Source organism: Trachypithecus francoisi, unplaced genomic scaffold (genome assembly GCF_009764315.1).
Source record: "Trachypithecus francoisi isolate TF-2019V2 unplaced genomic scaffold, Tfra_2.0 Lachesis_group3, whole genome shotgun sequence".
Lineage (NCBI taxonomy): Eukaryota > Metazoa > Chordata > Mammalia > Primates > Cercopithecidae > Trachypithecus > Trachypithecus francoisi.
Window position 1 is genome coordinate 152,749,520 of NW_022681468.1, and position 25,715 is coordinate 152,775,234.

Below are 25,715 nucleotides of genomic sequence, written 5' to 3' on the forward strand. Positions count from 1 at the left end.
TTTTATACTTTTAGTTTAATTTTTAGAGATTATATTTTGTAAATTAAGCTTGCTTTGAAATTATGAAAAATATTTACAAGGGTCCAAAAGTAAATTGTTATTTATTTATTTATTATTAAGGACAGTGTCTTGCTCTGTCACCCAGGCTGGAGTGCAGTGGCACGATGATAGCTCACAGCAGTGTTGAACTCCTGGCCTCAAGTGATCCTCCCTCCTTGGCCTCTCAAAACACTGGGATTACAAGGCATGAGCCATTATGCCCACCTCGAAATCAAAGTTTTGAAGCAAGTTATAATAAAAGAAGCTTAGCTTTTATTTCTGATTTTTTCACTCTAACTCTTTTCTTTCCCCACAAGTAAATTTAAAAGTTTTAAAAAATATCTTCTGGCATTTAGGAAGGTTTGCATTTTTTGTTTTAATAATTACTTTTGTATTTATTTTGATAAATCCTTTGTAATAGTAATATCCATCCCTCCCTTTCTGGCTATTGACTATTGTTTCCTGCTATGAGCACTGATGCAACCAACTAGTGACCTCTTTCTCTTTCTTTCTTCCCTCAAATCCAGCATTTGTTGATGTGATATCCTTGTAGACCTAATGAATACATATGAAATAATAATGAGTTTATCGTACTTATCTATATTTGATTATTGTACTATATCTACATTATTAGAGCACACAGACATTGTTATAATCATCAGTGTTGATTCTATAGAAAAAAATATATTTAGAACTACCTCTTGTCCTTATGTCAAAGCCTCTTAAGCCATTTTCATTGTATGAAGCTCATTCTCTAATGGAGTATTCAGGAAGGGTTTAAGGGAATAATATTCTCTGAATAAACACACACACACACATATGTTCATGTATATATCTCCAGTCAGTTAGTAGAATATTTCTTAATGTTAGCCTTATAGATTTAATTCCCAGCTAAATGGTATACCCTTTCAATGTTTAGTTTTAAGACTTTTTTATCATTGTAAAAGATTTTCCTGAGTTGTAGTTTTAATATTTATTCTGTCCATTGCTTTGATTTTCCTCTTCAGAGACTACTAGTATATTTATGTTGAATCTCTTTTGCTTTTCTTCTATATTCATCACTTACTCTCAAATGCTTTTTAGTAGTCTTTCAAAATTCTGTTATCTAAAAAACTTCCTCTTTTCCATATTCTGTTTCTCTTAAGGCATATTTTGTTGTGTTTATTTACTTTTGTGTTTTTTCCTAACTTTAGAGGTAGTTATTGTTTCTCTTATTTCTAATTCTTTCCTGAATTCTTTTACCTCTCTTTTAAAATCTTTTTCTTCAATCATCTCACTTCTGAGTTTTTAAAGTCTGATATATGTTGTTCTTTATAGATTCTAGAATTCTCTTATTTTTAGCTCATTTTGAAACATTAGGTTCTTCATCTGTTTTGTGGGCATAATTTTCTGGTGCGCTTTCCTTATTTGAGAGATTTTTTTTCACTATTTTATTTTTTATACTAATTTTATGCAGGATCCTGTGGCATTCTTTTGCTGCTCTTCATTGTTAAGTAAAATGACTTTTTATGTACTTTTAGAAGAGAAGATAGATCAAAATAGCTACCTCTTAGAGCCTCCTCTGCTACTCTTCTCATTTTATCTGCACCTTGTATTTCTTTACACTTATAGTCCCTGTTCTGCTCTCTGTGGCTTTTAGAATACCAGCAGTTTCTCCTTAGGGCTAAGATCTGTAATGTAAGGGTTGACTTATCTGTTACTTTTGAGAGTTTATAGGCCCCAGACCCCAAAACTCTCTGGGACCATCAGATCATTTTTCAGGCCACTTGCACTTACCCTCATTACTCTAAAAGTGGAACTTTCAAAATCCTCTCCCATTGTCTCCTGTTGTGTCAGAAAAGCCCGCTGTGCTTTCTAGGGGTGCCTGATAGTTGGGGGTTTCCAGCTCTCAGGGTCATCAGCAGTCCCTTTGTCTTTCCTCTGATTTCAGCCATACTGTTTTGATACCATGTAGGTCTTGTAGTTTTTCCTAACTTAGCTCCACCACATTATATTTTGGAGTTATAGTTGTGATCTAGACTATTGCAGATATAGTCTATGAGGTCTTGTTTTTCCTACTATAGTTCCTCTGACTATCTTAATAGGAGCATTCAGGGAGTTTCCAGGTATTCCAGAACACTTCTTGAACTGATTGTTGGCAAGTTAGCTGGGTGTATAGGAGGGAGGGCTAGGAAGGAGAGCAAAGAAGGGAAAGGGGAGAGTTTCTGAATAAAAATTGCACATGAGAAGGCAGGAAGGTGTAAAACACCAAGACGCAATAGTAGAGCTGTATTCTGGTTCAGTACCAGTAAAAGGTTTGTGTGAGGTAATGGAAGGAATGAATTACTGAGACAGAGGGGATATGACCACGGTAAGCTATGTGTGCTAACCTGGGAAGCCTGAACTTTAACACTATAGGGAGCTGATGAAGGAGGCAAAGCAAAGTGATATTAGATTAATAATTTAGAGAAGTTTCCTTGGCAGCAGTGTAGAGAATGGCCTTGAAGTAGTCCTGGGGCTAAACAGGAACCCTCTCTCCTGCCCGTGTTAGGAAACTGGTAAAGTGAGACATGATGAGGGACTAAACCACGGCAGTGGTGGATGAAAAAAATTGCTGTTTGTTATGTTAAATCTACAGGGTATGGTGAATGGTTGGATATGAAGGTACAAGTTTGGATGTGCAGGATAAACCTAAAATGAGTCTTACATTTCTGGGCAATATCTTGGTTCCTAATATACCATTCTACTTCTTACATCTCTTATTCTTGTAGGATTGTTCTGATACTTCTGAAAATGGTAATTTTGGGGATGCTTGTTTTTCTGATTTTTACCTGGTGAGCTTAGTGATATAAAGCATTCTTTATAAGACTTGTTTCAAACTTCTATAAAATAGTCTGTAATCTACAAAGTAATACAAAGAAGACACAGGATTATTTTTCCTTAGCACATGTCTGAACTGGCTATCTCCCTTTCAGAATTTGGTGACAATATTTATATTTATATTAGCATTCCAGTTTTCTTCTTTGAGACAAGGGGAAAATAGGATAGAAGAGGAAAGAGTCAGAAAGTTGAAAAGGGTATTCCAGACTAGATTGTGACATCACAGAAACTAGGTAATGGAAATGAGGGCACAGGAAAACAACTGGAGCTGTACCTCTATCCCTTCGATGCATCTCAGAAAAAATTCTACAGACCTGCTACTTAAAGTATGGTCTGTGGCAGCAGCAAAGGCATCACCAAGAAGCTTGTTGAAAATGCAGACTCTCGGGGGCGGAGCAAGATGGCCGAATAGGAACAGCTCCAGTCTCCAACTCCCAGCGCGAGCGACACAGAAGACCGGTGATTTCTGCATTTTCAACTGAGGTACTGGGGTCATCTCTCTAGGGAGTGCCGGACAATCGGTGCGGGTCAGCTGCTGCAGCCTGACCAGCGTGAGCTGAAGCAGGGCGAGGCATCGCCTCACCTGGAAGCGCAAGGGGGAAGGAAATCCCTTTTCCTAGCCAGGGGAACTGAGACACACAACACCTGGAAAATCGGGTAACTCCCACCCCAATACTGCGCTTTAAGGAAACAGGCACACCAGGAGAATATATCCCACACCTGGCCGGGAGGGTCCCACGCCCACGGAGCCTCCCTCACTGCTAACACAGCCGTCTGCGGCGATCTATCCACAAGGCAGCAGCGAGGCTGGGGGAGGGGCGCCCGCCATTGCTGAGGCTTAAGTAGGTAAACAAAGCCGCTGGGAAGCTCGAACTGGGTGGAGCTCACAGCAGCTCAAGGAAGCCTGCCTGTCTCTGTAGACTCTACCTCTGCGGACAGCGCACAGCTGCAGTCCATTAGGGGAAAGAGCGGGCCGCTGCAGACCCGAACGACTCTGTCTGACAGCTTTGGGGAGAGCCGTGGATCTCCTAACGCGGAGGTTGAGATCTGAGAACGGACAGACTGCCTGCTCAGGTGGGTCCCTGACCCCTGAGTAGCCTAGCTGGGAGACATCCCCCACTAGGGGCAGTCTGATACCCCACACCTCACAGGGTGGCGTCACCCCTGAGAGGAAACTTCCAAAGAAAGAATCAGACAGGTACACTCGCTGTTCAGCAATATTCTATCTTCGGCAACCTCTGCTGCTGATACCCAGGCAAACAGGGTCTGGAGTGGACCTCAAGCAATCTCTAACAGACCAACAGACAGTCCTTCTGACTGTCAGACGGAAAACTATCAAACAGGAAGGACACCTATACCAAAACCCCATCAGTACGTCACCATCATCAAAGTCCAGAGACAGATAAAACCACAAAGATGGGGAAGAAGCAGGGCAGAAAAGCTGGAAATTCAAAAAATAAGAGCGCATCTCCCCCTGCAAAGGAGCGCAGCCCATCGCCAGCAACGGATCAAAGCTGGTCAGAGAATGACTTTGACGAGATGAGAGAAGAAGGCTTCAGTCCATCAAACCTCTCAGAGCTAAAGGAGGAATTACGTACCCAGCGCAAAGAAACTAAAAATCTTGAAAAAAAGTGGAAGAATTGACAGCTAGACTAATTAATGCAGAGAAGATCATAAACGAAATGACAGAGATGAAAACCATGACACGAGAAATACGTGACAAATGCACAAGCTTCGGTAACCGACTCGATCAACTGGAGGAAAGAGTATCAGCGATTGAGGATCAAATGAATGAAATGAAGCGAGAAGAGAAACCAAAAGAAAAAAGAAGAAAAAGAAATGAACAAAGCCTGCAAGAAGTATGGGATTATGTAAAAAGACCAAATCTACGTCTGATTGGGGTGCCTGAAAGTGAGGGGGAAAATGGAACCAAGTTGGAAAACACTCTTCAGGATATCATCCAGGAGAACTTCCCCAACCTAGTAGGGCAGGCCAACATTCAAATTCAGGAAATACAGAGAACGCCACAAAGATACTCCTCCAGAAGAGCAACTCCAAGACACATAATTGCCAGATTCACCAAAGTTGAAATGAAGGAAAAAATCTTAAGGGCAGCCAGAGAGAAAGGTCGGGTTACCCACAAAGGGAAGCCCATCAGAATAACAGCAGACCTCTCGGCAGAAACTCTACAAGCCAGAAGAGAGTGGGGGCCAATATTCAACGTTCTTAAAGAAAAGAATTTTCAACCCAGAATTTCATATCCAGCCAAACTAAGCTTCATCAGTGAAGGAGAAATAAAATCCTTTACAGATAAGCAAATGCTTAGAGATTTTGTCACCACCAGGCCTGCCTTACAAGAGACCCTGAAGGAAGCCCTAAACATGGAAAGGAACAACCGGTACCAGCCATTGCAAAAACATGCCAAAATGTAAAGACCATCGAGCTAGGAAGAAACTGCATCAACTAACGAGCAAAATAACCAGTTAATATCATAATGACAGGATCAAGTTCACACATAACAATATTAACCTTAAATGTCAATGGACTAAATGCTCCAATTAAAAGACACAGACTGGCAAACTGGATCAAGAGTCAAGACCCATCAGTCTGCTGTATTCAGGAGACCCATCTCACATGCAGAGACATACATAGGCTCAAAATAAAGGGATGGAGGAAGATCTACCAAGCAAATGGAGAACAAAAAAAAGCAGGAGTTGCAATCCTAGTCTCTGATAAAACAGACTTTAAACCATCAAAGATCAAAAGAGACAAAGAAGGCCATTACATCATGGTAAAGGGATCAATTCAACAGGAAGAGCTAACCTAAATATCTATGCACCCAATACAGGAGCACCCAGATTCATAAAGCAAGTCCTTAGAGACCTACAAAGAGACTTAGACTCCCATACAATAATAATGGGAGACTTCAACACTCCACTGTCAACATTAGACAGATCAACCAGACAGAAAGTTAACAAGGATATCCAGGAATTGAACTCATCTCTGCACCAAGCGGACCTAATAGACATCTATAGAACTCTCCACCCCAAATCAACAGAATATACATTCTTCTCAGCACCACATCGCACTTATTCCAAAATTGACCACATAATTGGAAGTAAAGCACTCCTCAGCAAATGTACAAAAACAGAAATTATAACAAACTGTCTCTCAGACCACAGTGCAATCAAACTAGAACTCAGGACTAAGAAACTCAATCAAAACCGCTCAACTACATGGAAACTGAACAACCTGCTCCTGAATGACTACTGGGTACATAACGAAATGAAGCAGAAATAAAGATGTTCTTTGAAACCAATGAGAACAAAGATACAACATACCAGAATCTCTGGGACACATTTAAAGCAGTGTGTAGAGGGAAATTTATAGCACTAAATGCCCACAAGAGAAAGCAGGAGAGATCTAAAATTGACACTCTAACATCACAATTAAAAGAACTAGAGAGGCAAGAGCAAACACATTCAAAAGCTAGCAGAAGGCAAGAAATAACTAAGATCAGAGCAGAACTGAAGGAGATAGAGACACAAAAAACCCTCCAAAAAATCAATGAATCCAGGAGTTGTTTTTTGAAAAGATCAACAAAATTGACAGACCGCTAGCTAGACTAATAAGAAGAAAAGAGAGAAGAATCAAATAGACGCAATAAAAAATGATAAAGGGGATATCACCACCGACCCCACAGAAATACAAACAACCATCAGAGAATACTATAAATGCCTCTACGCAAATCAACTAGAAAATCTAGAAGAAATGGATAATTTCCTGGACACTTACACTCTCCCAAGACTAAACCAGGAAGAAGTTGAATCCCTGAATAGACCAATAGCAGGCTCTGAAATTGAGGCAACAATTAATAGCCTACCCACCAAAAAAGTCCAGGACCAGATGGATTCACAGCTGAATTCTACCAGAGGTACAAGGAGGAGCTGGTACCATTCCTTCTGAAACTATTTCAATCAATAGAAAAAGAGGGAATCCTCCCTAACTCTTTTTATGAGGCCAACATCATCCTGATACCAAAGCCTGGCAGAGACACAACAAAAAAAGAGAATTTTAGACCAATATCCCTGATGAACATCGATGCAAAAATCCTCAATAAAATACTGGCAAACCGGATTCAGCAGCACATCAAAAAGCTTATCCACCATGATCAAGTGGGCTTCATCCCTGGGATGCAAGGCTGGTTCAACATTCGCAAATCAATAAACGTAATCCAGCATATAAACAGAACCAAAGACAAGAACCACATATTATCTCAATAGATGCAGAAAAGGCTTTTGACAAAATTCAACAGCCCTTTATGCTAAAAACGCTCAATAAATTTGGTATTGATGGAACGTACCTCAAAATAATAAGAGCTATTTATGACAAACCCACAGCTAATATCATACTGAATGGGCAAAAACTGGAAAAATTCCCTTTGAAAACTGGCACAAGACAGGGATGCCCTCTCTCACCACTCCTATTCAACATAGTGTTGGAAGTTCTGGCTAGGGCAATCAGGCAAGAGAAAGAAATCAAGGGTATCCAGTTAGGAAAAGAAGAAGTCAAATTGTCCCTGTTTGCAGATGACATGATTGTATATTTAGAAAACCCCATCGTCTCAGCCCAAAATCTCCTTAAGCTGATAAGCAACTTCAGCAAAGTCTCAGGATACAAAATAATGTGCAAAAATCACAAGCATTCTTATACACCAGTAACAGACAAGCAGAGAGCCAAATCAGGAATGAACTTCCATTCACAATTGCTTCAAAGAGAATCAAATACCTAGGAATCCAGCTTACAAGGGATGTAAAGGACCTCTTCAAGGAGAACTACAAACCACTGCTCAGTGAAATCAAAGAGGACACAAACAAATGGAAGAACATACCATGCTCATGGATAGGAAGAATCAATATCGTGAAAATGGCCATACTGCCCAAGGTGATTTATAGATTCAATGCCATCCCCATCAAGCTACCAATGAGTTTCTTCACAGAATTGGAAAAAACGGCTTTAAAGTTCATATGGAACCAAAAAAGAGCCCGCATTGCCAAGACAATCCTAAGTCAAAAGGACAAAGCTGGAGGCGTCACGCTACCTGACTTCAAACTATACTACAGGCTACAGTAACCAAAACAGCATGGTACTGGTACCACAACAGAGATATAGACCAATGGAACAGAACAGAGTCCTCAGAAATAATACCACACATCTACAGCCATCTGATCTTTGACAAACCTGAGAGAAACAAGAAATGGGGAAAGGATTCCCTATTTAATAAATGGTGCTGGGAAAATTGGCTAGCCATAAGTAGAAAGCTGAAACTGGATCCTTTCCTTACCCCTTATACGAAATTAATTCAAGATGGATTAGAGACTTAAATGTTAGACCTAATACCATAAAAACCCTAGAAGAAAATCTAGGTAGTACCATTCAGGACATAGGCATGGGCAAGGACTTCATGTCTAAAACACCAAAAGCAACGGCAGCAAAAGCAAAAATTGACACATGGGATCTAATTAAACTAAAGAGCTTTTGCACAGCTAAAGAAACTACCATCAGAGTGAACAGGCAACCTACAGAATGGGAAAAAATTTTTGCAACCTACTCATCTGACAAAGGGCTAATATCCAGAATCTACAAAGAACTCAAACAAATATACAAGAAAAAAACAAACAACCCCATCAAAAAGTGGGGAAAGGATATGAACAGACATTTCTCAAAAGAAGACATCCATACAGCCAACAGACACATGAAAAAATGCTCATCATCACTCGCCATCAGAGAAATGCAAATCAAAACCACAATGAGATACCATCTCACACCAGTTAGAATGGCAATCATTAAGAAGTCAGGAAACAACAGGTGTTGGAGAGGATGTGGAGAAATAGGAACACTTTTACACTGTTGGTGGGATTGTAAACTAGTTCAACCATTATGGAAAACAGTATGGCGATTCCTCAAGGATCTAGAACTAGATGTACCATATGACCCAGCCATCCCACTACTGGGTATATACCCAAAGGATTATAAATTACTCTACTACAAAGACACATGCACACGTATGTTTATTGCGGCACTATTCACAATAGCAAAGACTTGGAATCAACCCAAATGTCCATCTGTGACAGACTGGATTAAGAAAATGTGGCACATATACACCATGGAATACTATGCAGCCATCAAAAAGGATGAGTTTGCGTCCTTTGTAGGGACATGGATGCAGCTGGAAACCATCATTCTTAGCAAACTATCACAAGAAGAGAAAACCAAACACCGCATGTTCTCACTCATAGGTGGGAACTGAACAATGAGATCACTTGGACTCGGGAAGGGAACATCACACACTGGGGCCTATCATGGGGAGGGGGGAGGAGGGAGGGATTGCATTGGGGAGTTATACATGATATAAACGTCATGCACATGTACCCTGGAACTTAAAGTATAATAAAAAAAAAAAAAAAAAAAAAGATAATGCAGACTCTCAGGTTGCACCTCAGACCTACTGAATCAATATCTACAGTTTAAAAAGATCCCCAGGTGATTTATTTGAACACTAAAATTTAACATCACTGCTTTAGACCATGTGAGGTGGTAAACTTTTTGTTAGTCTACCTTGACTTTCTGAAAATAGCAAGAGTCTTTATTATGGCAAAGCATTCATTTAGTGAATATTTTTCAGGAACTTGGAAGAGCGAATGTAAGGAGGGTGTATAAAGGAGCAGTTTAGGATTTGTGTTTGGTAAAGAGTCAGTTTACTTACGTTCAACATCTGCTTCACAACTAATTCATTATGTGACTATGGAAAAGATACTTAATCTTTCTACAGATTGGTATCCTTACTTAGAAATTTAATTAAGAGTGCTTACTTCCTATGATTACTGTGAGGATCAAAGGAAATAGTATATACAAAGTGGTTAGCACAGCTGCTGGTGCACAAGAAATGTGTCGTTATCTATCATTATTAAAAACATAATAGTTTTTAAATGTCTTACATCTTGGATGTGTATAATACTTTATTAGAAATAACAATACTGTGCAGGGACCCCATTTTTTTCAAATATACAACATTGTCAGTGAATGTGGCACTTTACATACACCTGAAAATACTTCTCAGAGAAAGGTAAATCTTTAATATGATGGTTATATGTATTTGTATTATATGATTTCCTGGAAAAGGCGAAATATCAACCTTAGAACTTACAAATATTTTAAACCTGTCTAGTTGAGCTAAACAAAAAATAGTACTTACTTTTTTTAAAAGAATCTTGAACTTCAGAAAGCTTGAGTCAGTCTTCACATTTCTATCCAGTCTGTTTTATATGTTTTTGGTATCTACATTCTGATAAAATCTTGGTGAAATTTTACTTTCGATGCTTCATGATTCAGCCATTGTTAATGTCTTGAGACATTCTGAGCCAGTCATGTCAGAAATCAGCAGCAACCATTGCATCTAACCACAAACTAAGAAACAAAGGCAGAACACTAGACACAAAACCTTAAGTTTTTATATGCCTCGGGAACCTACCTGATTTATTCTATTTTCACTCACACATTTTAAAAGCCATGTTAATCCCTAGCAAGCATTTTTAGCTAGAGAGGCCCATACCATGGAGGGTAGAATGAGGTCGGAGAAATAAGCCCCAGATTGTATTTATTTCTTATTACAGAGCTCAGCATTTTTATGTTCTCTCATCAACAAAAAGACTCCCCCCTATACACCCTTGGTGTTTTCTATTTATGTTCACCTGCTACTCAATTAGCACCCCATCAAAACCCTCGCTTGCAGGGAGTTTATTGCAGACCACTGCACTGCAGCCCTTAACCCTCTGTCTCACCTACATTACACATAGAGCTAAAAACAGTCCCCTGACTGTGCTTAGAAAAACATGGCTTTTTATTTGGTGTTTGTGTAAGGTTTTCCTTGTGTGCATTACCCTGAGTGTTCATAAAGTTATAACTGTATCTACATGTGTTTGACATTTATTACCTTCCATAGGACTGTAAAGCACACTTTTCTCTTTTAACGGCATCTGCTGACATGTTGCATAAAATAAACTTTAAATATTATCTATAAATTAATTAGCATTTTCTCTCTATTAGGAAAAGCAGATGAAGACTTACTAACACTGTTTTAGTATACTCAGAGGTTTTAATTGGATTCTGTGTAAAACACAGTGGAATTATTCTTATCTAGTTTTATTTTTTATTTTGCTATATATTTATGTATTTGTATGAGACATGCAATCTATTTTCATTTGTAGAATAAGGAAATACAGTAAAGTTTCAGAAAGAAAACTAACACCTTCCCCTTTAAAACTATTTCACTGGTTTCATAAACTCTATTACTTTTATGTTTCTTAAATGTGTAAATAACTATTATTTTATTTAAATTTTGATTTATAAATATGTTTATTAATTTAAGTATTTTGTATATACAGTACTTTATATCAATGTATTTTTCTACAAAATTTGGTATTGGGTTTATAATTTTTGTGTTGTTTTTTATCCTATCTTTATTACTTAGTATTGCATAATTATCGTGTCCCATGTTATCATACACTTTTCTTAATTTGGATTTTTAATACTATCTACAGTCATTTATCTTATGAAGGTGCCATTTTTTTATTACTTAGATGAGTTCAAAATTTTGCTGTTATAAATGAGATTGAGCTGAACATCCTTGTATGTAAAGTTATGTCAGCATTTCTGATTATTTCTTCAAGTGAAATTCCTAGAAGTGGAAACACTGTTTAAAGCTTCTGAACAGCAAAGGAAATAATCAACAAGATGAAGCAGCAGGAGATAGAGTAGCAGGAAATATTTGCAAATCATGCATCTGTTAAGGAATTAATATCCAAAATGTACAAAGAACTGACACAACTCTATAGTGGAAAAGCCAATAATCGAACTAAAAAAAATGGGCAAAAGATCTAACTAGACATTTCTCCAAAGAAGACGTAAAAATGTCCAACAAGTGTATGAAGAGATGCTCAGCGTCATTGATCATCAGTAGAATGCAAATGGAAACCACTGTGAGATACCAACTTACACCTGTTAGGATGGCTATCATCAAAAAGTCAAAAGATAACAAATGTCAGCAGGGGTATGGGGAAGAGGGAACCCTTGTACATTGCTGGCGGGACTGTAAATTGGTACACTCATTATGAAAACAATATTTGCATACTATTTCAAAAGAAATTAAAAATAAACTAAAACTAGAGGTATGACCTAGCAATCCCTATTCTGGGCATATACTCAGAGGAAATAAAATCATCACCTTGTAAAGATACCTGCATTCCCATGTTCGTCGCAGCATTATTCACAACAGCTAAGATATGGAAATGACCTAAGTGTCCATAGACAAATGAATGAATAAAGAAACTGTGGTGCATGTACACAATGGAATATTATTCAGCTTTAAAAAAGAACAAAATTTTTTCTATTTCCCACAATGTGAATGAGCCTGGAGGATATTTTGCTGAGTGAAATAAGACATACATAGAAAAACGTATTGCATGATGTCTCTTACACATGGAATCTAATAATAATAAATCATATATAGAGATAGAGAACAAAACAGTGATTAACAGAGGCATGGCAGTGGGAGGTAGGGAGATGAGGATATGCAGGTCAGAAAATACAAAGCGACAGATAGTAGGATAAACAAGCCTAGACTTCTAATATACAACATGATAACTATAGGTCATAAAGGTATGTATATGGGATTCATGCAAAATGAGTAGGTTTTTGGCAATTCTTGCTGCTAAAAAAATGGATTACTATGTGAGACAATGGATGTTAATTTGTTTCACTATAGTAACCTTTTTACTATCTATATATATCCCATAACATCATGTTGTATACTTTAAATATGCACAAGAAAATTTATCTTAAAAAATTTTAAAGATTTCAAAGACTCTTAAAACCCTTTACTAGAATGCTTTCCTAAAAGGTTGTAAAATTTTGTATGTCCACATTGTGCCCTAATCGAGTTCGGATATTTTTTAATCGTGCTGGACTTATTAGTTGATTATTGCTGTTAAGTAGCCATTTATTTAATTAGTAGTTAGATTGAACATATAAAACTATTGCTATGTTGTGTCATCATTAATCTTCGTGGAACTATTGGTAAAGTTCCTGAGCTCTAAAGATAGATTAATTTTAGTTCAAATCCAGACTTAATCACTGGTTTGGGAAAAGGTAAATTTCATGTCTAAAGCTCAGTTTCCTCAAATGTAAATGGTGATGATGTTAGCATCTATTTTACAGAATTGATGTGAGGATTAACAAAAAAAGCATTATTGTACATAGCCTGGTACTTGACATCCTCAATACATATTAAATGCTTAACACATATTAAATGTATTCTTATCTGAATTGGTTTTCATTACTTCCATCTACTTTTTTAAAGTGGTAGTTAATATAAAAAAGTTCTTCAAAACTAGTAGAAAAGACCATATTTTCTGTCATTGAGTGCTATATAATTGATTTTGCTATATTTTGACCTAAAATTAGATTATAATTTTTATTTCAGCCATATCTCTAGCACCCAGAACAATGTCTGGAAAATAGGGAGCACAGAGTAGAGATTTTTTTGAATGAATGTATTCTTTTTCAAAATTTTCTTGGCTATTTTTGAACATTTCTCTGTAAGTAAATCTTAGAATCAGTTTACGAAATTCTCTAAAACATTCTGTTGGAATTCCAGTTGCACAAGCATTGGATTTATTTGTGGGGGGGAACTGAAATATTTATAAAATTAGATGTTCTCATCCAGAAACATGGCACTTCTTTCCATTTAGTAGGGTCTTCTTTTAAGTTATTTTATAAAGTTTTATACTTACCATTATGTGGGACTTGACCATTTCTTGCTGGGTTCATGTGAGGTTTATTGTGTTGGTGGTTGTTTTATCAGTGAATTTGGTGTTTAAAAAATTTTGATTACATTTTCTAATTGGTTATTGTTCTGAAGAGAACTATTGAGTTTTTACATGCAAATATTTTATTAATCCAATGTACTGATTCTAGTCCTTCTAGTTGTAGTAGTTGTTCAGTTAATGCTCTTAGCTATTCACATCATTTACCAAAGATGCTTGTTTTTTCTTCTTTTTCTATAGCTATTATTTATATTATTTTCCGATTTTTTTGGCCACAATTGCAAGAATAATACTGAAAAGTAGTGGTAATAGCAGAATTCCTTGCGCTAAAATCTGGCTTTAATGAGAAGGCTTTTAATTCACAATTAAGTGTACTACTTGCTGTGAGTTTCTGCGTAATTTCTGCATAATATTCTAACATTTAAAGGCAAATTCTTTTTAAGTCTACCTTGATAAGAGCTTTTTGTCAGAAATAGATGTTCAATTTTATCAAGTTTTTCCACCATCTATTATATTTTTTTTTTTTTTTCCTTTTGCCTTTAAACACCTATTCAAATGTATCACACGATTTTTAGATACTTAGCCAATCTTGTATTTCAAAAGATAAATTCTTCTGGGCCGTCATGTATTCTTTTTACTACAATGAGTTAAATTCAACTTATTAACATGTAATTTAGGATTTTTACATCTGTCAAATGAAACTGACCAGTAGATGGTCATTTTGTTGTGATATCCTTTTCTAATATCCTAAAGAAGTTTACTGACTGTATTCAATTTACACCACAGTTAAAGGAACTTAAAGACTCCGTTAGTTATATAGCAAGGGTTGTTAACCAGGCTGAGTTGGCTGCAATGACAGAAATAGAATTCAGAATATGCATAGAAACAAAGATAATTGAGATTTAGGAGATGATCAAAAACCAATCCAAGGAATGGAAGTATCAGAAAAAAAGATACAGGTGCTGATAGATGAAATAACCAGCATTTAAAAGGATGAAATTGAGCTAGTAGAGCTGAAAAATGCACAACAAGAATTTCATAATGAATCCCAAATATTAACAGTAGAATAGACCAAGCTGAGGAAAGAATTTCAGAGCTTGAAGACTAGTTCTCTAAAATAAGACAGAAAAAAAACAAAGAAAAAAGATGTAGAGGAATAAATGAAACCTCTGAGAAAAATGGAATTATGTAAAGAGACCAAATCTGCAACTCATTGGTGTCCCTGAAAAAGGGAGAAAGAAAACAACTTAGAAAATATATTTCAGGATATCATCCATGCAAATCTTCCCAGTCTTGCTAGAGAGGCCAACATTTACACTCAGGACATCTAGAGAACTCCTGCATGATACTAAACAATAAGATCATCCCCAAGACAGTAAAAATCAGATTCTCCAAGGTTGAAATGAAATAAAAAATGTTAAAGAGTATTTGGGCCGGGCGCGGTGGCTCAAGCCTGTAATCCCAGCACTTTGGGAGGCCGAGACGGGCGGATCACGAGGTCAGGAGGTCGAGACCATCCTGGCTAACATGGTGAAACCCCGTCTCTACTAAAAAAAAAAATACAAAAAACTAGCCGGCGAGGTGGCGGGCGCCTGTAGTCCCAGCTACTCGGGAGGCTGAGGCAGGAGAATGGCGTGAACCCGGGAGGCGGAGCTTGCAGTGAGCCGAGATTGCGCCACTGCACTCCAGTCTGGGCGACAGAGCGAGACTCTGCCTCAAAAAAAAAAAAAAAAAAAAAAAAAAGAGTATTGACAGCGAGAGAGAAAGAACAGGTCACCTGCAAAGAGAATCCCATGAGACCTTTTCTCTGTAGCAGAAACCCTACAAGCTGGAAGAGACTGTGGACCAATATTCAGCATGCTTAAAGGAAAGAACTTTCAACCTAGAATTTCGTATCCAGCCAAGTTAAGCTTCATAAAGGAAAAAGAAATAAGATCCTTTCCAGACAAACAAATGCTAATGGAATTCATTACCACTAGATTTACCTTCGAAGAGCTCCTGAAAGGAGCACTAAATATAGAAAGAAATTACCATTACCAGCCACTACAAAAAAAAGTACGCAGATTAGTGGCACAATAAAGCAGCCACACAAGCAATTACAATATTGCATAATAACCAGCTAACAACATGATCACAGGATCAAATCCCATTTCAGTACTAAACCTGAATGTAAATGGGCAAAATGCTCCAATTAAAAGTCACAGAGTGGGAAGCTGAATAAAGAAGCAGGGCTAAATGTTGTACTGTCTTCAAGAGACCTACCTCACATGCAATAATATCTATAGGCTCGAAGTAAAAGGATAGAGAAAAATCTACCAAGCAAATGGGAAACAGAAAAAGCAGCAATTGCAATCCTAATTTCAGACAAAACAGACCTTAAACCAACAAAGAGAAAAAAGGACAAAGAAGGGCATTAATATTAAAGGGTTCAATTCGACAAGAAGACTTAACTATGCTAAATATATATTCACCCAACACAGGAGGACCCAGATTCATATAGCAAGTTCTTAGAGATCTACGAAGAAACTTAGGTTCCCACACAATAATAGTGAAAAACTTCAACACTGCACTGAGTATTTGATCATTAAAGCAGAAAATTAACAAAGACATTTAGAACCTGAACTCAACACTTGATCAAATGGACCTAAAAGATATCTTCAGAACTCTCCATCCAAAAACAACAGAATATGCATTCTTCTCCTTGCCACATGTCATATGCTCTAAAATTGACCACATAATTGGACACAAAACAATCCTCAGCAAATTAAAAAAATCATACCAACAACACTCTTGGACCACAATGCGATAAAGATATAAAATATGAGGAAAATCACTCAACCATACAATTACATGGAAATTAAACAATATGCTTCTAAATGACTTTTGGGTGAATAATGAAATTGAGGCCGAAATCAAGAATTTCTTTTTTTTTTTTTTTTTTTTTTTTTGAGACGGAGTCTTGCTCTGTCGCCCGGTCTGGAGTGCAGTGGCCGGATCTCAGCTCACTGCAAGCTCCGCCTCCTGGGTTTACGCCATTCTCCTGCCTCAGCCTCCGGAGTAGCTGGGACTACAGGCGCCCGCCACCTCGCCCAGCTAGTTTTTTTTTTTTTTGTATTTTTAGTAGAGACGGGGTTTCACCGTGTTAGCCAGGATGGTCTCGATCTCCTGACCTCGTGATCCGCCCGTCTCGGCCTCCCAAAGTGCTGGGATTACAGGCTTGAGCCACCGCGCCCGGCCAAGAATTTCTTTTAAATTAATGAGAACAAAGATACAACATACCAGCATCTCTAGGACACAGCTAAGGCAGTTTTAAGAAGGTAATTTATAGCACTAAAACATCAACATCAAAAAATTAGAAATCTCTTAAATTAACAATGTAACACAACAACTAGAAAACCTAGAGAAGAACAAACCAAATTCCAAAGTTAGCAGAAGACAAGAAATAATCAAAATCAGAGCTGAACTGAAGGAGACTAAGACATGGAAAACCCTATGGAAGATCAATGAATCCAGGAGTTGGTTCTTTGAAAAAGAGAGAAGATCCAAATAAACACAATTAGAAATGACAAACGGGATATTACCACTGACTCCACAGAAATACAAACTACCATCAGAGACTACTTTGAACACCTCTGTGCTCACAAACTAGAAAATCTGGAAGAGATGGGTAAATTCCTGGACGAATACATCCTCCTAAGACTAAACCAGGAAGATTCTCAAACAGATTCATTGCTAAATTCTACCAGATATACAAAGAATAGCTGGTACCATTCCTATTGAAACTATTTTAAAAAAATGAGGAGGAGGGACTCCTCCCCAGCTTATTCTGTGATATCTAAACCTGGTACAGAGACACAACAAAGAATGAAAACTTCAGGTCAATATCCTTGATGCAATAGTCCTTATTGCAAAAGTCCTCGACAAAATACTAGCAAACCAAATCCAGCAGCACATCAAAAAACTAATCGACTACAATTAAGCAGACTTTATCCCTGAAATGCAAGATTGGTTCAACAAATGCAAATCAATAAATGTGATTCATCATATAAACAGAACTGAGTTCAAAAACCACCTGATTATCTCAATAGGTACAGAAAATGCTTTCAATAATATTCAACATGGCCTTATGTTAAGAACTCTCAATAAACTAGGCATTGAAAGAACAAACTTCAAAACAATAAGAGCAATCTATGACAAACTCACAGCCAACAGCATAGTGAATGGGAAAAAGCTGGAAACAGGCACCAAGATAAGGATGCTCTTTCTCCCCACTTCTGTTCAACATAGTTTTGAAAGTTCTGGCCAGAGAAATCAGGCAAGAAAAAATATAATAAAGAAAATCCAAATAGAGAGGAAGTCAAACTATTCCTGTTTGCAGATGGTATACTTCTATGTCTAGAAAACTGTAGTCTGCACAAAAGCTCCTTAAGCTAATAAACAACTTCAGCAAAGTTTCAGGATACAAAATCGATGTACAAAAATTAGTAGCATTTCTACCAACAATATCTAAGCCAAAAGCCAAATCAGGAACAGAATCCCATTCACAGTTGCCACAGAAAGAATAAAATATCTAGGAATACAGCTTACCAGGGAGGTGAAAGATCTCTACAGTGAGAATCACAAAACACTGCTCAAAGAAATCAAAGGTAACACAAACAAATGGAAAACATTTTATGCTCATGGATAAGAGGTAATTAATATTATTAAAATGGCCACACTGCCTGCCCAAAGATAATTAAAGATTAAATGTTATTCCTGTCACACTTCCAATATTATTCTGTACAGAACTAGAAAAAAATCATTCCAAAATTCATATGGAAACAAATAAAAGGTCAAATAGCCAAGACAATCCTATACAAAAAGAACGAAGCCGGAGACATCACGTTACCTGACTTCAAATTACGCTACAGGGCTACAGTAACCAAAACGTATGCTACGGGCACAAAAAAAGACAGATAGACCAATGGAGGAGAATAGAGAGCCCAGAAATAATGCTGCACACCTCCAACCATCTAATCTTTGACACAGCTTACAAAAACAACTAGTGGGAAAGGACTCTGTATTTAATAAATAATGCTGGGATAACTGGCTGGCCATATGCAAAAGACTGAAACTAGGACCCTTCTTTACAATATATTAACAAAACTCAATCAAGATGGATTAGAGATTTAAATGTAAAACCCAAAACTATAAAAGCCCTGGAATATAACCTAGGAAAAATCATTCTGGAAATAGGAACTGGGAAAGATTTCAAAGATGCCAAAGGCAATTCCAACAAAACAAAAATTGACAAACGAGACCTAATGAAACCAGAGTTCTGACAGCAAAAGAAATTTTGACAGAGTGAAATTCTGTCTCAAAACTATCAACAGAGTAAACAGACAACCTACAGGAAGGGAGAAAGTATTTGCAAACTGTGCTTCTGACAAAGACCTAACATTAAGAATCTATAAGGAACTTACATTACAAGCAAAAAAACATTAAAAAGTGGGCAAAGGACATGAACAGACACATTTCAAAACAAGATATACATGCAGCCAACACACATATGAAAAAATGCTCAACATCGGCCGGGCGCGGTGGCTCAAGCCTGTAATCCCAGCACTTTGGGAGGCCGAGACGGGCGGATCACAAGGTCAGGAGATCGAGACCATCCTGGCTAACACGGTGAAACCCCATCTCTACTAAAAATACAAAAACTAGCCGGGCGAGGTGGCGGGCGCCTGTAGTCCCAGCTACTTAGGAGGCTGAGGCAGGAGAATGGCGTAAACCGGGAGGTGGAGCTTGCAGTGAGCTGAGATCCGGCCACTGCACTCCAGCCTGGGAGACAGAGCCAGACTCCGTCTGAAAAAAAAAAAAAAAAAAAAAAAAGAAAAAATGCTCAACATCATTAATCATTAGAGAAATGCAAATCAAAACCATAATTAGATGCTTTCTTACACAGTCAAAACGGCTATTATTTAAAACATCAAAAAATAAATTCTGGCAGGCCAGGTGCAGTGGCTCACGCCTGTAATCCCAGCACTTTGGGGATCATGAGATCAGGAGATCAAGAGCATCCAGGCCAACCTGGTGAAACCCCGTCTCTACTAAAATACAAAAATTAGCTGGGCATGGTGGCTTGCGCCTGTAGTCTGAGCTATTCAGGAGGCTGAGGCAGGACAATTGCTTGAATCCAGGAGGTGGAGGTTGCAGTGAGCCAAGATTGCACCACTGCACTCCAGCCTGGGCGACAGAGTGAAATTCTGTCTCAAGTACAAAAACAAAAACAAAAAACAAAACAAAACTAAAAACAGATGCTGACAAGGTTGCAAAGAAAAGGGAATGTAAATTAGTTCAGCCATTGTGGAAAGCGGTGTAGTCATTCCTGAAAGAACTAAAAGTAGAATTACCATTTGACCCAGCAGTCCCATTATTGGGTATAAACCCAAAGGAATATAAATTATTCTACCATAAAGACACATGCACACATATACTGATTGTGGCACTATTCACAGTAGCAAACACATGGAATCAATGTAAATGTCCATAAATGGTACACTGGATAAAGAAAATGTGGTACACATACATCGTGGAATGCTATGCAGCCATACAAAAGAAGGAGATCATGTCCTTTGCAGCAACATGGATGGAGCTGGAGGCCATTATCTTTAGCAAACCAATGCCAGAACAGAAAACCAGATACTGCATGTTCTCATTTGTAAGTGGGAGCTAAATAATGAGAACATACAGACACAAAGGGGAACAACAAACACTCGGGCCTACTGGAGGGCGGAAGGTGGGAGAAAGGAAAGGATTTTTTAAAATGACTGTTGTGTACTATGCTTATACCTGGGTGACAAAATAATCTGTACTCCAAGTCCCCATGACACGAGTTTACCTATGTAACAAGCCTCCACGTGTACCTGTAAACATAAAATAAAAGTTAAAATAAAATAAAAATAAAAAGCAACACCCCCCTGCAACCAACAAGTTAAGCTTTATTAAATAACTTAAAAAAAAAAAAAAAATCGGCCTGGAGCGGTGGCTCACGCCTGTAATTCCAGCACTTTGGGGGGCCGAGTCTGGCAGATTACAAGCTTAGGAGTTCAAGTCCAGCCTAGCCAATATGGTGAAACCCCGTCTCTACTAAAAATACAAAAAATAGCCGGGCATGGGGCAGGCACCTGTAGTCCCAGCTACTTGGGAGGCTGAGGCAGGAGAATCGCTTGAACCCAGAGGGCAGAGGTTGCAGTGAGCCAAGATCACACCACTGCACTCCAGCCTGGGCGAAAGAGCAAGACTCCATCTGAAAACAACAACAACAACAACAACAAATTCCATTGTAAATGGGTAGCTGGGAGTTCTTTTCTTTTAGATCCAACTTCTTTCCTTGTTTATAACCCCCTCGAAATTCTTTTATTCCTATCCCCAAAATCTAAGCACCATTTGGGGAGTACAAAGGGGTTATGATATCTTAAAATTCTCTTAAGTACATGCTTTAGAATGAAATATCTACAATGTAAAGAAATATTTCTTTTTATAATATTAACTAGTTCTTACAAGATAATTTTAATGCATAATTATGCTAATATAGTCTATGTGTACATCCCTATCTATAGCTCTATCTTTATATCTGATCAAGGATTTCATCCAAAAATTTGGAAAGGAGGAAGAAAATAAGCAAAAAGGAGAATGGGAAGGAAGAAAACCTTCACCCTCTGATGCTTACCAACTTTTGATCTACTTCATTTCTTGATTGCTAATGAGGTATACATCCCACAGCACTGTGGATTTACCATATGTCTTCTTGAATCTCAATTTTTTCCCTTTATATAATTCAACACTATATTTTTAGATTGTCCTTGGTACACTGTATATTTTATCAATGTGAAATTCCTCTGATACAGTTTTTCAAACTTTTTACCTAATATGCTATTTTTCTGGGTACTGTTTGTTTTAATGAGTATGTAGTAGTCATATTTATATTGGATAATTATACATATTTACCCTGATAATTATTTGGTTTTCTATTTGTCCTTTTTTTTCCTTTGATTTTTTTAGGGGATTGATTGAATTTGTTATTTTATTTCTTTCTTCTTGTTGGTTGGCAGTCATATATTTTGTCTATTTTTTTATAATGGTTATTCTTACATCCTAAACTAATACTTTTACACTTATGTTTTTCTATTAAAGTCTAAATAGAACAACTGTATATAGCTTCCCCCAAAAGATAGAAATGTTATGTACATCCATTTTCCTCCTTTTTGCTTCCCCAACTCCACCACAGCTAACTCTCTTAATACAATCTTCAAGAATTACACTATTATATTTTTATTTATTTATTTATTTTTTTTGAGACGGAGTCTCGCTCTGTTGCCCAAGCTGGAGTGCAGTGGCCGGATCTCAGCTCACTGCAGCTCCGCCTCCCGGGTTCACGCCATTCTCCTGCCTCAGCCTCCCCAGTAGCTGGGAGGCGCCCAGCTACTACAGGCGCCCGCCACCTCGCCCGGCTAGTTTTTTGTACTTTTTAGTAGAGATGGGGTTTCACCGTGTTAGCCAGGATGGTCTCGATCTCCTGACCTTGTGATCCGCCCGTCTCAGCCTCCCAAAGTGCTGGGATTACAGGCTTGAGCCACCGCGCCCGGCCTACACTATTATATTTTTAAATCTCTAAATTTTATATTTGTATTTATTTAGTCTTAACTATCTAGAATATTTATTTAGTCTTAACTGTTATATTTCAGACTTTCTTCTATCTCACATCTCCATTTTCTGAATGTTTACTTGCTTCCAAACTATATTTATTTTTCTAGTTGTATTGAGGTATAATTTATAAATAAAAATTGTATCTCTCTAAGATATGCAACATAATGGTTTGCTATGTGTGTACATTGTAAGATGATTATCACAACGAAGTTAAGTAGCACATCATTACCTCACATCATTTTTTGTGTGTGGTACAAACACTTAAGATTTACTTTCTTAACAAATTTAAAGTATACAATACAATATTATTAACTATATATACCACACTATACACTAGATCATCAGAACTCATTCATCTTATCACTGAAAGTTTGTATACCTTGACTATTATATCCCTATTTCCTCCACCACACATTCCCTGGCATCCACCATTCTAATCTCTGTTTCTGTGAGATCAAATATTTTAAATTCCACATAAAAGTGATATTATACAGTATTTGGCTTTCTGCGTCTGGGTTATTTAACCTAGCATGTCTTCCAGGTTCATCTGTGTTGTTGCAAATGGCAGGATTTTTTTCTGCTTATGGCTGTATAATATTCCATTGCGTGTGGGTGGTATGTGTAGACACACACCCCCTCCCTTCATATTTTCTTTTTATTTATTTATTTATTTATTATACTTTAAGTTCTAGGGTACATGTGCATAACGTTTATATCATGTATAACTCCCCAATGCAATCCCTCCCTCCTCCCCCCTCCCCCTGATAGGCCCCAGTGTGTGATGTTCCCCTTCCCGAGTCCAAGTGATCTCATTGTTCAGTTCCCACCTATGAGTGAGAACATGCGGTGTTTGGTTTCTCTTCTTGTGATAGTTTGCTAAGAATGATGGTTTCCAGCTGCATCCATGTCCCTACAAAGGACGCAAACTCATCCTTTTTGATGGCTGCATAGTATTCCATGGTGTATATGTGCCACATTTTCTTAATCCAGTCTGTCACAGATGGACATTTGGGTTGATTCCAAATCTTTGCTATTGTGAATAGTGCCGCAATAAACATACGTGTGCATGTGTCTTTGTAGTAGAGTAATTATAATCCTTTGGGTATATACCCAGTAGTGGGATGGCTGGGTCATATGGTACATCTAGTTCTAGATCCTTGAGGAATCGCCATACTGTTTTCCATAATGGTTGAACTAGTTTACAATCCCACCAACAGTGTAAAAGTGTTCCTATTTCTCCACATCCTCTCCAACATCTATTGTTTCCTGACTTCTTAATGATTGCCATTCTAAGTGGTGTGAGATGGTATCTCATTGTGGTTTTGATTTGCATTTCTCTGATGGCGAGTAATGATGAGCATTTTTTCATGTGTCTGTTGGCTGTATGGATGTCTTCTTTTGAGAAATGTCTGTTCATATCCTTTCCCCACTTTTTGATGGGGTTGTTTGTTTTTTTCTTGTATATTTGTTTGAGTTCTTTGTAGATTCTGGATATTAGCCCTTTGTCAGATGAGTAGGTTGCAAAAATTTTCTCCTATTCTGTAGGTTGCCTGTTCACTCTGATGGTAGTTCTTTTGCTGTGCAAAAGCTCTTTAGTTTAATTAGATCCCATTTGTCAATTTGGCTTTTGCTGCCGTTGCTTTTGGTGTTTTAGACATGAAGTCCTTGCCCATGCCTATGTCCTGAATGGTACTACCTAGATTTTCTTCTAGGGTTTTTATGGTATTAGGTCTAACATTTAAGTCTCTAATCCATCTTGAATTAATTTTCGTATAAGGGGTAAGGAAAGGATCCAGTTTCAGCTTTCTACTTATGGCTAGCCAATTTTCCCAGCACCATTTATTAAATAGGGAATCCTTTCCCCATTTCTTGTTTTTGTCAGGTTTGTCAAAGATCAGATGGCTGTAGATGTGTGGTATTATCTCTGGGGACTCTGTTCTGTTCCATTGGTCTATTTCTCTGTTGTGGTACCAGTACCATGCTGTTTTGGTTACCGTAGCCTTGTAGTATAGTTTGAAGTCAGGTAGCGTGACGCCTCCAGCTTTGTCCTTTTGACCTAGGATTGTCTTGGCAATGCGGGCTCTTTTTTGGTTCCATATGAACTTTAAAGCCGTTTTTTCCAATTCTGTGAAGAAAGTCATTGGTAGCTTGATGGGGATGGCATTGAATCTATAAATAACCTTGGGCAGTATGGCCATTTTCACGATATTGATTCTTCCTATCCATGAGCATGGTATGTTCTTCCATTTGTTTGTGTCCTCTTTGATTTCACTGAGCAGTGGTTTGTAGTTCTCCTTGAAGAGGTCCTTGACATCCCTTGTAAGCTGGATTCCTAGGTATTTTATTCTCTTTGAAGCAATTGTGAATGGAAGTTGATTCCTGATTTGGCTCTCTGCTTGTCTGTTACTGGTGTATAAGAATGCTTGGGATTTTTGCACATTAATTTTGTATCCTGAGACTTTGCTGAAGTTGCTTATCAGCTTAAGGAGATTTTGGGCTGAGACGATGGGGTTTTCTAAATATACAATCATGTCATCTGCAAACAGGGACAATTTGACTTCTTCTTTTCCTAACTGGATACCCTTGATTTCTTTCTCTTGCCTGATTGCCCTAGCCAGAACTTCCAACACTATGTTGAATAGGAGTGGTGAGAGAGGGCATCCCTGTCTTGTGCCAGTTTTCAAAGAGAATTTTTCCAGTTTTTGCCCATTCAGTATGATATTAGCTGTGGGTTTGTCGTAAATAGCTCTTATAATTTTGAGGTACGTTCCATCAATACCGAATTTATTGAGCATTTTTAGCATAAAGGGCTGTTGAATTTTGTCAAAAGCCTTTTCTGCATCTATTGAGATAATCATGTGGTTCTTGTCTTTGGTTCTGTTTATATGCTGGATTACGTTTATTGATTTGCGAATGTTGAACCAGCCTTGCATCCCAGGGATGAAGCCCACTTGATCATGGTGGATAAGCTTTTTGATGTGCTGCTGAATCCGGTTTGCCAGTATCGTATTGAGAATTTTTGCATCGATGTTCATCAGGATATTGGTCTAAAATTCTCTTTTTTTGTTGTGTCTCTGCCAGGCTTTGGTATCAGGATGATGTTGGCCTCATAAAATGAGTTAGGGAGGATTCCCTCTTTTTCTATTGATTGGAATAGTTTCAGAAGGAATGGTACCAGCTCCTCCTTGTACCTCTGGTAGAATTCAGCTGTGAATCCATCTGGTCCTGGACTTTTTTTGGTGGGTA